At 41.1% G+C, this 11,892-nt stretch overlaps 1 pseudogene; it reads left to right on the forward strand.

The window, feature by feature from the left end:
* Positions 1-10,545: 10,545 nt before the first annotated feature.
* Positions 10,546-11,479, forward strand: LOC137656181 (uncharacterized; annotated as a pseudogene).
* The last annotated feature ends 413 nt before the right edge of the window (positions 11,480-11,892 follow it).

Genomic DNA, 11,892 nt, shown 5'->3' on the forward strand with positions numbered 1-11,892 from the left:
GTTCGAATCACCACCCGGCCAGAAGCTGTTACCATAAAATGAATTCCAAGTGGATATGTATTTCCCAAGATAGAATTCGGTATTAAATGCATTTCGTGGGTGATATTTACATTAATTAAAATCACGTGTGCTTGTGATATATGTTCATTAAAATACCACGTGTTGCAAACTCACGATTCAGATATCATGGTGGAGATGGGTCTATTTCAAGTCCATGAACAGAATCCTGAATTCGACAGGAATATGTAGGGGGACTTGTCATAAACTTTTAGTCTCTCTTGATAGCTGAGCCGGTAGGGTCCCTGCCAAGCATAGTTTCTAGCCGTACAGGTGGTGGTTCGAATCACCACCCGGCCAGAAGCTGTTACCATAAAATGAATTCCAAGTGGATATGTATTTCCCAAGATAGAATTCGGTATTAAATGCATTTCGTGGGTGATATTTACATTAATTAAAATCACGTGTGCTTGTGATATATGTTCATTAAAATAACCACGTGTTGCAAACTCACGATTCAGATATCATGGTGGAGATGGGTCTATTTCAAGTCCATGAACAGAATCCTGAATTCGACAGGAATATGTAGGGGGACTTGTCATAAACTTTTAGTCTCTCTTGATAGCTGAGCCGGTAGGGTCCCTGCCAAGCATAGTTTCTAGCCGTACAGGTGGTGGTTCGAATCACCACCCGGCCAGAAGCTGTTACCATAAAATGAATTCCAAGTGGATATGTATTTCCCAAGATAGAATTCGGTATTAAATGCATTTCGTGGGTGATATTTACATTAATTAAAATCACGTGTGCTTGTGATATATGTTCATTAAAATAACCACGTGTTGCAAACTCACGATTCAGATATCATGGTGGAGATGGGTCTATTTCAAGTCCATGAACAGAATCCTGAATTCGACAGGAATATGTAGGGGGACTTGTCATAAACTTTTAGTCTCTCTTGATAGCTGAGCCGGTAGGGTCCCTGCCAAGCATAGTTTCTAGCCGTACAGGTGGTGGTTCGAATCACCACCCGGCCAGAAGCTGTTACCATAAAATGAATTCCAAGTGGATATGTATTTCCCAAGATAGAATTCGGTATTAAATGCATTTCGTATATATATATACATATATATATATATATATATATATATATATATATATATATATATATATATATATATATATATATATATATATATATATATATATATATATAAATGTTACTTGGAAACATTCTCTGGCGTAATAGTTAAACGAGCCGTGACGTAAAAACTGGCTGTGCGATCAGGCAGTTGATTGGCTGCAGGGCACCTATAGAGGCAAAGCAGTATTCTACATGTGATAATGCCCACGTTCCAGAAATCAGAGCGCCGAGGCTTTCCTGGAATTATTTCCTGCAAATAAACTTTAACTCTTTATTCAAATAGTCCTTCGAACTAGATGAGGCACCATTGATTTTTGCAATTATGAAATTTTTAAATTCAGTGAATTCATCAATATCTTAATTGCTAAGTTTATAAAATAACCTGGTAATTTCGTGACATAAAACTTGCTAAAATCTATTTGTAGAACAAATATGCCCAGATTCTGATAAGTAGAGATGTTTAGGACGTAATATTAGTGATATCCTTATACGAACAGAGGCACCAGTGTAATCAAACGTTAAATCCAGAAAGTTATACCTTGTAAGAGATTTTAGGTCTTATTTTAAGAGTTCGCAGCATCTTTATATGTTACATGTTTTATGTATGTACTGAGATCTCTGGAGCTGCAATTTTGATCTGTTCCCATTTAACCATTTTATTTTTCCCTAACTATTAATTTGGTTTGATGCTTTGTTTTGTTCCCTGTTATAAGTACCTTTTATCCTTGTCCTTCTTTTCCCCCATCTATGTAACCATTTGTCTGTAACATTCTTGGTGCAGTGTATCATGTTTCCACTATACTATGCATATTTTCTGTAATTTGAGTTATTTAGGTGTCTTGTATCATTGCATACGCGGTTTATCTAAAATGGCGGACATAGATCACTTTGTTACGTCTCCACAAACGACCAGGGAAACAACAGTTTTTTAGACATTAATTCACGTCTACATAGTCAAACGTTAGAGTTTAATTTCCTTCATGAAGATGCACACACAGCTCTGCAATATGTTGCCTCACTAGATTTTAACTGTATAAACCCTGAATATTTAGAGTACTGTAAAGTCCGAAGTTTTAGAATTCATGAAGATATTGAACTTAAAACCCTCTTATGACCTTACTGCAACAATCTCATTGTCCTTTTCAGCTATACCAAACTTATTAGCCTGGAGAGACATTATAGCACAGGGAGTAGCTTCTTCCTAGATTCCCCACCATCACCTAACACTAACCCAAAGCATATATATGTCTCAGTGCAGCAGAACCTGATCCCCCTCCCTTTGATGATCGATGGGATCGTTGGTGTAGCTGGTGGAGCCTGTTTTACCAGACAGTTCTTGAAAACCTTAAATGCTTTGACATCCATATATACAAGATTTTATTGCATAGCCTTGGGGACCACGGGTAAGCTTCTGGACAATAAGGTGTAGACGAAGGGTCTGTATGAAAGATCAATTCATGATCTCAAATGTGAGCATGATTCCCTTGATCTAGATAAAGTTTTTTTATGAAGTAAATTGTTCAATTTTAACCAACTTATGGATGAGAACACTAACCTCCATCGTTTCGTCATGGAATGGAACACCATGACAACTGAGTATAAACAACTAACAAAATCTTCTTAGCCTGTTGGAGTTCTTAGAGCATGTTCAAACTAGTAAATTCAGTCCCCTCCACTTAAAACTAGTGTATCAATGATACTATCGTGAAAGAGTAACTTTGGCCGAATTTAAAACAGGTCTGTATGATCCTGCCCGCATGGAGGAAAAGGCCAATCTTTTAACTGGGTATAGCCCATAATCTCATGTTATTAACAAACACATGCACGGCATCAGTAACATTAATTCAAACCCTCATCGTAAAATCCATCATAATTCATCTATCTTTGGTAAGCCCTGTCACTCTAAGTGAATGATCATGGCCCCAAACTTAAATTCAGTGTTGATAAAGGGGCAATTGGGTCAGTGAGTGTGAAAACAGCTCTTAGTTGTGCAAATGGACAGGGTAACCCCACCCACAGTATTGCTACCTCTAGAGGTAAAAGCATTTTTTGTGGTAATATTAACCATGTGCAATCTAAATGGCCCCCTTTCCCAGATTTAACAAATAAGGTATCAAAGTTGCGCAAAATTAATAGTTTCACAAACATATTTTCTGCTCAACACCCTGCTGCCAGGTGCAACACCAAAATTGTTTTTTTTCTGAACTGTCAGCAACCGTATAAGCAGCCTGTTTGCCCAGATATCCTTGCAGTAACCCACCAGTCCATCTAACGTCTACACTTACTCACGACCCCATAATCCTTCCGCTAACAGTGACTGCATTGTATATCACAGTCAAATTCAATGTATCAATAACAACACCCGCCAGTGGTATTACCGACTTATACTGGCGAATTGGTCTTCAGTAAATTTAAACACTCCACAAGAGTTTTTCTAGATTGTGGGACACAGCGTACTTTTATGCACCCAAATGTAGTTGAATCATTAAATCTTCTACCTGCTTGACATATAGTGTTCCAGGTTAACTCATTCAATTGTGCTGAAGATCCTAAGAGTTCAAATCTATTTCAACTAAATTTGGAAATTGATAGATGGAAACATAAGACTGTGGCCATTGTTAGGGCCAATGTAGGTAAAGGCATCAATACACCCGGTTAAACGCATACTGTCCGTAAACTGGAAGCTAAAGGAATTTGTCTCACAGATGATCGTTCTAATGATAATGCTGCAGGTATTGAGATCATCCTCGGTGCTGATTATCTCCAAAGGCTATTCAAATGTACCAATAATATTGATGGTGTAAACCTATCCAGCACACCTGCTGGTTACGTGTTATGAGGACCATTACCCGATTGATTGCGTCAGGACATAGGTCCTAAAGAGATTAACTCACTCTCCATTACCCCTAACCACATTATGTTGACTCATCTTTAACATAGACCAAACTCTAGAAAAATTTGGAAATTTGGAACCATTGGTATCAGTAAAGAACATTTCAGCCCTCTTGAAGAGAAAGCAGTTGATCTCTTCAATAAACTACTTGATACAAAAACGGAAAATATGTCATTCAGCTACCTTTCAATAGTGATAAACGTCCCTCTTTAAACAACGCCAGAGCCTTTGTCCAACTCATGTCAGTTAAGAAATTCAAGAACCCCAAATTTTTTTATGATTATCGGAAGATTCTGAGTGAATATTTTGAAGAAGATTTTATTGAACCTGTCCTCTTGGATACCCTTGCTAATATACAAGTACTCTATTTTCCTGATTACCCTGTACTTAAGACTTACATGAACACGCGTATTGTTTTCGATAAAAAAACGGAAAGTATGTCATTCAGTTACCTGTCAAGAGCAATAAATATCCCTCTTCAAATTATCACAGAACCTTTGCTCAACCCAACAGTTCGGAAATCCAAGAACCTCAAGTTGTCTACTGGATTACTGGAAGATTCAAGATGAATAGCTTGCAAAAGATTTTATAAAACGTGTCCCCTTGGATATCTCTGTTGATGTACAAATACACTATATGCCCCATAATCCAAGTCGTAGCCAAATTTTGTTTCTTTGAATGATTCTCTGTATACAGGGCCCAATACTGCATCCAAGACTCAATCAATGATTTTGATGTTGCAAGATAAGCCCTTGTGTTTAACCGAGGTTATTTCCAAGGCATTCCTTCACATATAGATTGACCCGGAGTGGAGATTGTTGTTGCTTCCTTTTCTTTGAGGATACTGAAATAACAATGGTTGTTGCATATAGGTTTAAAGTTTTTTTTTAGGCACCAAAAGCCCTTATTTGCTTAACCAAACTATCAAACATAATTTGGACAGTCATTCTAGTAGGTTGATATCGATGCTCAAAAACATTTTTTTTTTTTTTTTTTTTGAATGGGATACCTTTAAAGACACTTTGTTATCTTCCATCTACGGCCATTTTGGTCTTATTTCTCCTGTAACAATATTAGGTAACCTCTTCATTCAAAAACTATTTATAGCTGATAAGGGCTGGGACACCTCTATTGACCATGATCAAGTTCAAGAACTAAATACTATCCTTAAAAAGTACTGAGGTCATGAAGAAATTAATTTCCGTTTACACACACATAATTGCAATCAACCTTCGTTGTACATTTTTGCAGAAGCATCCAAGCTTGCCTTCAGCATAGCTACTTACTTAGTGACCCAGGAAAATGACTCCCACCTCCTTAAAGCTATAGCTCAAGTCACCCCTAGATACATGTTGGAAGTAGATGAGAGTTTAATTATTCAAAAGCTTCAGTTACCCGCGTTCATACTTGGGAGTCACTTAACCAAACACTTGTTACAACTATGTCCTGGCACATACGACACAGTCATTGTTTGGTCCAACACATCCACCCTCCCCCCCCTCCTATAATAGGTCTGTAATTCTAAAATTAACTCCACTTTCATCCTTAATAGTGTGTAGAAAATAGTCAACATTAAACTAACTTTAAATTTTAGCCTGAAGCATGTTCCAACTAATAGTAATTCAGCTGACCTGGCGGCGCATGGTGTTACTGTCAGACATATTTATTAAAAATAAAAGCTGGCTATAAGGTCCTTCTTGGCTCAGTAACTTTTCAGAATACCACAACTAAGGTATGTTCTCAATTACCACGAAATATGTGCGTGCACTATTCGGGTTTCTCCTCCTGAGTTATGACTATTTGATCATTATAGTTTCCTACACAATGCGACACGTGCTACACACCGTTCCTTCATTTGATTCCCCGTTGTTTATAACCCTTGTCGTAATTTGGGCCTAATGTAAAAAATAAATTCATCCTTCTCCCCCCCCCTAAGAGTCATGTTGAAATGTTCCTTAGCCCCAAGTTATCCTAATATTCTTAAACTGGTACAAGGTGAAGATATCCATCCCACTTCCGACGAACTCGCTTTCTTTTGTCAACATAAAATAAACGCTGATAATCAGTCTCCTTAAAGTTAGTTCCCATCGCAGTAACACACCAAGGGAAGTAGATTACGTAGACCCCCTTTTGCTGGGATATCATTGTGGCCTTTGGACGCTTATTGTTAGACATTAGTAGGAACGTTTGTTACACTGTAACACCTGAACACTTCTCGTTGAAGTGCGTAAAAAATTTTTGGGTTACCAAATGCACCCACGAATCAAGAAAATCTTGCGTTTATCTATCCATAGTAAGAAAGTTTTAGCATCCCCTTACCCTCTGCCCCCTCTACCCTAGTACCACCACAATCGCCACACATTGAGAATGCTCTTCCAAATAACTAGTTTCAATTTCACTAGAGCCTTCAAAGTATGTGATTCACATGTAGATTTTCCTTATATCTTTCTTTTACACAGTGCAGCAACCAGATCCCTAGCTCTAGAAGTCACCACTTCGTTAACAGCCATGAGTACGTGGAAGCGGTGCACACATGTGCGGCTCGATTTGGTATGCAATATTGTATTGTCTCAGATAATGCTTCTACTTTCCAAGCTGGTCAAGCCCTACTTACTAAACTCATGTATCACACGGTAATTGTTGGGTTTAAATCTTCCCTCATCCTAACTTAGAAATATATCCATCCTCGTGCCACTTGGCAGCGAGGTTTTTGTAAAAGGCTAGTAGGCTTCACCAAACTTAATTTAAGGAAATCCATATATCACTTGTACCCAGCCTATAATGAATATATTACTCTGGTAAAAGAAGTCGATTATTTCATCAATGAGAGACCTTTAGTTTATTTAGATGTTAATGGCATTACTGACACCTCTCTAACCCCGAGTCATCTTTTTTATGAATAATCTCTCTCACTTGCATATCAGGTCTATATTACTGACCTCAAAGATCCTACACATAAGGAAGGAAATAGCTCCCCAGCTAGTTACCAAAACATATGAACATGTAAGTTATTTCTAAAAAGATGGACTCAGGATTATGTCAATTCCCCTCATGAACATGACATGAAAATAATCGTATCCACCCTGTACCCCCTTAAATTGGAGATTTAAGTCTTTTAATTTTGGACGAAGTTTACCCGATGGCTCATATTCTAAAAATCTACACTGATCAAGAGAGTTATATTAGAGTTGTGAAGGTACACCCAGCTAACAGAACATATGTTCATCCCATTAAACGTCTTATCCCCTTGGAGATTAACGTTGCAAGTCTCTATATCCATGAAATGAAACAAGTTGCTATTGACAAGTGTTAAGCTATTAAATTTGTCCAATCTCTATAGATATCTAATGTTATGCTGTATATTATTTATATTACGTACAGTTTATGAACATTAATGCACATTTGCTTTATTATTATTTTGTAAAAGAAGGACATTTATTTCGATTTATATTTTCCCATTACACATACTGTAAGACCACTTTCTCATTATGCATCATGGCAACAATGTAATTATATGTGTCAACACTGCTTTTCTTTCCGCCATGTGCATATAGTAGTCAGTCGTTGTTCAGTGGACACTGTATCGACAAGCATGGACCTGCTTCCCGCTGCTGTCGTATTTATGTCCGTTTATCTTCATTATATAAGATTTTAAAGAACCTACTAGTTTAACTTGTCACCCTCCATTCCATTTATCTCGTGGATGTATGTGGCAGTATCACACACATGGCGCAGTGAGTAACCGGACGTTATGGATTCCAAGACGACTACCGCCATTGCTTTTTACTTCTTGTCTCGCACATTGGATCCCTTACAGTGACTCAAGATTTTAACTACAATGTCTCTTAAGAACGATACAGTGATTGTGCAGTGCAGGGTTAGAGTGTCAGTGTGTTACAGTGCTGTGTTGTATTATGTTAGTGTCCTTGCCAACATTTTTGTTAGGACATTTGAACTCTGGCGCCATTTTTCTCAGCAGCCCCACCACCCGTCATCCTTCCTTTCATGCATCGATGGTGACTGAGGAACAGCTAATTGATTTAATGGATCAGACTGAGGATCACACAGAGGATCAGTCAGAGGATCAAATGGAGGGTCTGACGACAGACAAAGTACCTTTGCACCTCTCCACTGCTGATGAAGATACCAGCACCACTCTCCCTCCTTCCCTGATTCCCAATAGGTCAGGTGACCATAATAATGATATACTTCATCTCATCCATTTTCTACAGACTTCCAGCATGCAAGAACAAGACCAGTGACGACAAGAGGAGCAGACCTTCAGGCTAAAGATGGAGCAATCAAGACAGGAAGATAACCAGCGGTTCATGTCCCTTTTCTCCTTGCTATCAGGACAGATTGCGGCATCACAACCCCAGCAACTTAACCCCATAATTGCACCTCCTGTTACACCTGTTCCCCCAACCCCTGGCTTATCAGTGCATACCCCTACAACTTCTAGCAAGCCTATGGTCCATCCCCCACATCTCTCGCAACATGATGCAATGTATCAAGCGTTTCGCCAATGAAGACTTCGTTTTGAGGATTATGCAGCATTAGTTGGACTTGATAGATTACATCAAACTTTTCAGCTGATTCACCTGAGAACCTACATCTCCCTGGACGTCCAGCACCTGCTTACGCATACACTGGGCATCTCTCCCAACACATCACTTTCCCTTACAGAGGTGTTGGATACACTGCAGAAGCACTTTCGCAGCCTTAGAAATGAAGCCTTACGACGCAGGGAATTGTTGCCCTGTAAACAGGCTGTCGGAGAATCATTTGCAGACTACTACGCACGCCTCAAGGATCTCGCCGATGAAGTGGACTTGTGCACTTGCAACCCCACCTCTTGCATTGAACGGCAATTGCAGATGGTAATTTTGATGGGTGTGAGAGACAAAAAGTTAATACAACGCCTTATCCCCCTCCAACCCTCATCTACCCTCGCAGAGTTTGTGACATGCTGCCGCTCCTACGAATCTACACGTGCAACTGCATCAGCCCTTGCACCTCCCCCTAGCCAAGTCAACGCAGTATCTACATACAAGAAGAACCAGTGTCTACAGAAGAGGACTGCCACCTGACTACATTTATAACTCCGTACGGAAGACTGCAGCACTGTCGCGGCCCAATGGTATTTTCAGCAACAGGGGATGCATACTGCCTCCGTGGAGATATGGCACTAGAAGGTGTTCCCAACTGTGTGAAGGTTGTAGATGATATCCTCCTTTCCGATGAGGATCTCCCTTCCCACCTACAACACGTGCACCAGATGCTGAGCAGATACCGTCAATATGGCATCCCCCTCAACAAGGACAAGTTCACCGTAGCCGCCCCTAAAGTTAACTTTTGCGGTTATGTATTATCATCCAATGGTATTGCAGCAGACCCTGACAAGGTATCAGCTATACGGGACTTTCCTACACCATCTAATGTCACAGATGTCAGGTCATTTATGGGTCTTGTCAATCAACTTGCCAACTTCACTCCAGACATCGCAGCAGCAGCACAGCCCCTACGCCCACTTATGAGCCCCAAACGCTCATTCGTCTGGACGCCCGACGATGAGCGAGCATTTACGAAAGTTAAGACAGCTCTGACTTCACCTCATGTCCTAGCACCCTTCAATCCTGCCTCGCCTCTAGTTCTACAAACAGATGCCTCACGCCTATATGGTCTCGGCTGTGCCCTACTTCAAGATAACGGCCGAGGTCAGATGCGTCTCGTCCAGTGTGGCTCTCGTTTCCTTACAGATACTGAGACTCGTTACGCCACCATAGAGCTGAAGCTACTTGCAGTCACTTGGGCTATAGCTTAGTGCCGCCTATACTTGCCCGGACTTCAGCATTTCACCTTAATGACTGATCATTGTCCCTTGATACCGATTCTCAATAACTACATTCTGGATGCTATTGAGAATCCACGCTTTCAACGTCTCAAGATGAAAGTGGCCCCCTACATCTTCACTGCAGTATGGCTTTGCATACCAGACGCCCTATCTCGCTCCCCATCCAGTCCCCCCACACCTGAAGATGAAGAAGAATGCACTACTTCGACTGCACATGTCAGGCGTATCGTTGCCAGCACCGCCACTTCTACTGGTGACCAGGCAACAGGACCCATCATCGAAGAGGATAAGTCTCTACAAGAAATCCGCATAGCCACATCTTAGGATCAAGATTACAGTTGTCTCGTTTACTATGTATCCAACGGCTTTCCCACCAACCGCTATGATCTCCACGCTTCCGCCCTCCCTTATTGGAAACTGCGCGACAACCTATACGCGGATGGAGAGTTGGTATTGTATGGCCCCTGGATCGTCATCCCTGCTGCCCTCTGTCGACGCACCTTGGATCAACTCCACGACAGCCACCGAGGGACTGAAGCTACTCGACATCGTGCAATGCAGACAATATTCTGGCCAGGCATCAATGCAGATATTAAGAGTAAAGTAGAAAGCTGTGAGGCCTGCCAACATCTTCTCCCTAGTCAGCAACAGGAACCTTACATGTGTGACGACCACCCATCCCAATCCTTTGAAACTGTGTCAGCTGACTTCTTCCACGTAGCAGGAAAATCCTTCCTCTTTATTGCTGATAGACTTTCAGGCTGGCCTGTGGTTGTTCCCTGTGGACGTGACACAACTACAGCCAGTGTTAAAAGAATGTTCTGTGTTTTCTTCCGCGAGGTTGGTGTTCCACTCCGCTTACAAACTGATGGAGGACCCCCATTTTCCAGCCACGACTTCAAGCAATTTGCTGACCACTGGGGAGTTCATCACATCATCACATCTCCACATTACCCTCAGTCTAATGGACACGCAGAAGCTGCCGTGAAAGCTGTTAAACACCTTATCCTCAAGACATCCGGGAACATAGATTGTGAAGCCTTTGATGGAACTGATGGAGCTTCGGAATACACCGAACCCTGCTGGACGCTCCCCTGCGCAGATTCTCTATGGCCATCCTCTCCGCAGTTGCGTTCCAGCCCACCCCAGATCATTCAAAGAGGAGAGGCAAACCTAGACCCAAGTTTACGACCACCGCACTGCTGCCCAAACCGACCAGGCTGTGAGCCTTTACAACTCTCATGCCCGCCATCTACCCAAGCTCACCATCGGCCAATGAGTAAGGATACAGGACGCAACGACACTTCAATGGGACAAGATTGGTATCGTGATGGGACGCGGAATGTCCAGAAAGTATGAAGTACGCCTTCCAAGTGGTCGTGTATGGTTTCGAAACTGATGACATTTACGCCCATTGGCTAATATAAGTGATGACAACTCTCCCCAAGACCCTGTGTCCCCTTGTTCTGGCCAGGAAAGAGAGCCATCATCCGAACCCTCAAATGTCCCTCGTCATTCACCTCGACTAGCTCAGAGAAATTACCATTCTGCTCGAGACCCTGCTACGAGCGTAAAGGGGGAGGGAGGTGTATAGATATCTAATGTTGTGCTGTATATTTTTTACATTACGTATAGTTTATGAACATTAATGTACATTTGCTTTATTATTATTTTGTAGAAGAATGACATTTGTTTCCATTTATCTTTCCCCATTACACATACTGTAAGACCACTTTTTCATTATGCATCGTGGCAACAATGTAATTATGTGTCAACACTGGTTTTCTTTCTGCCATGTGCATATAGTAGTCAGTCGTTGTTCAGTGGTCACTGTATCGACAAGCATGGACCTGCTTCCCGCTGCTGTCTTATTTATGTCCGTTTATCTTCATTATATAAGATTTTAAGGAACCTACTAGTTTAACTTGTCACCCTCCATTTCATTTATCTCATGAATGTATGTGGCAGTATCACACACACAATCCTACATGATTCCCTATGCCTTGA

The sequence above is a fragment of the Palaemon carinicauda genome, chromosome 17, assembly GCF_036898095.1.
Source record: "Palaemon carinicauda isolate YSFRI2023 chromosome 17, ASM3689809v2, whole genome shotgun sequence".
NCBI lineage: Eukaryota > Metazoa > Arthropoda > Malacostraca > Decapoda > Palaemonidae > Palaemon > Palaemon carinicauda.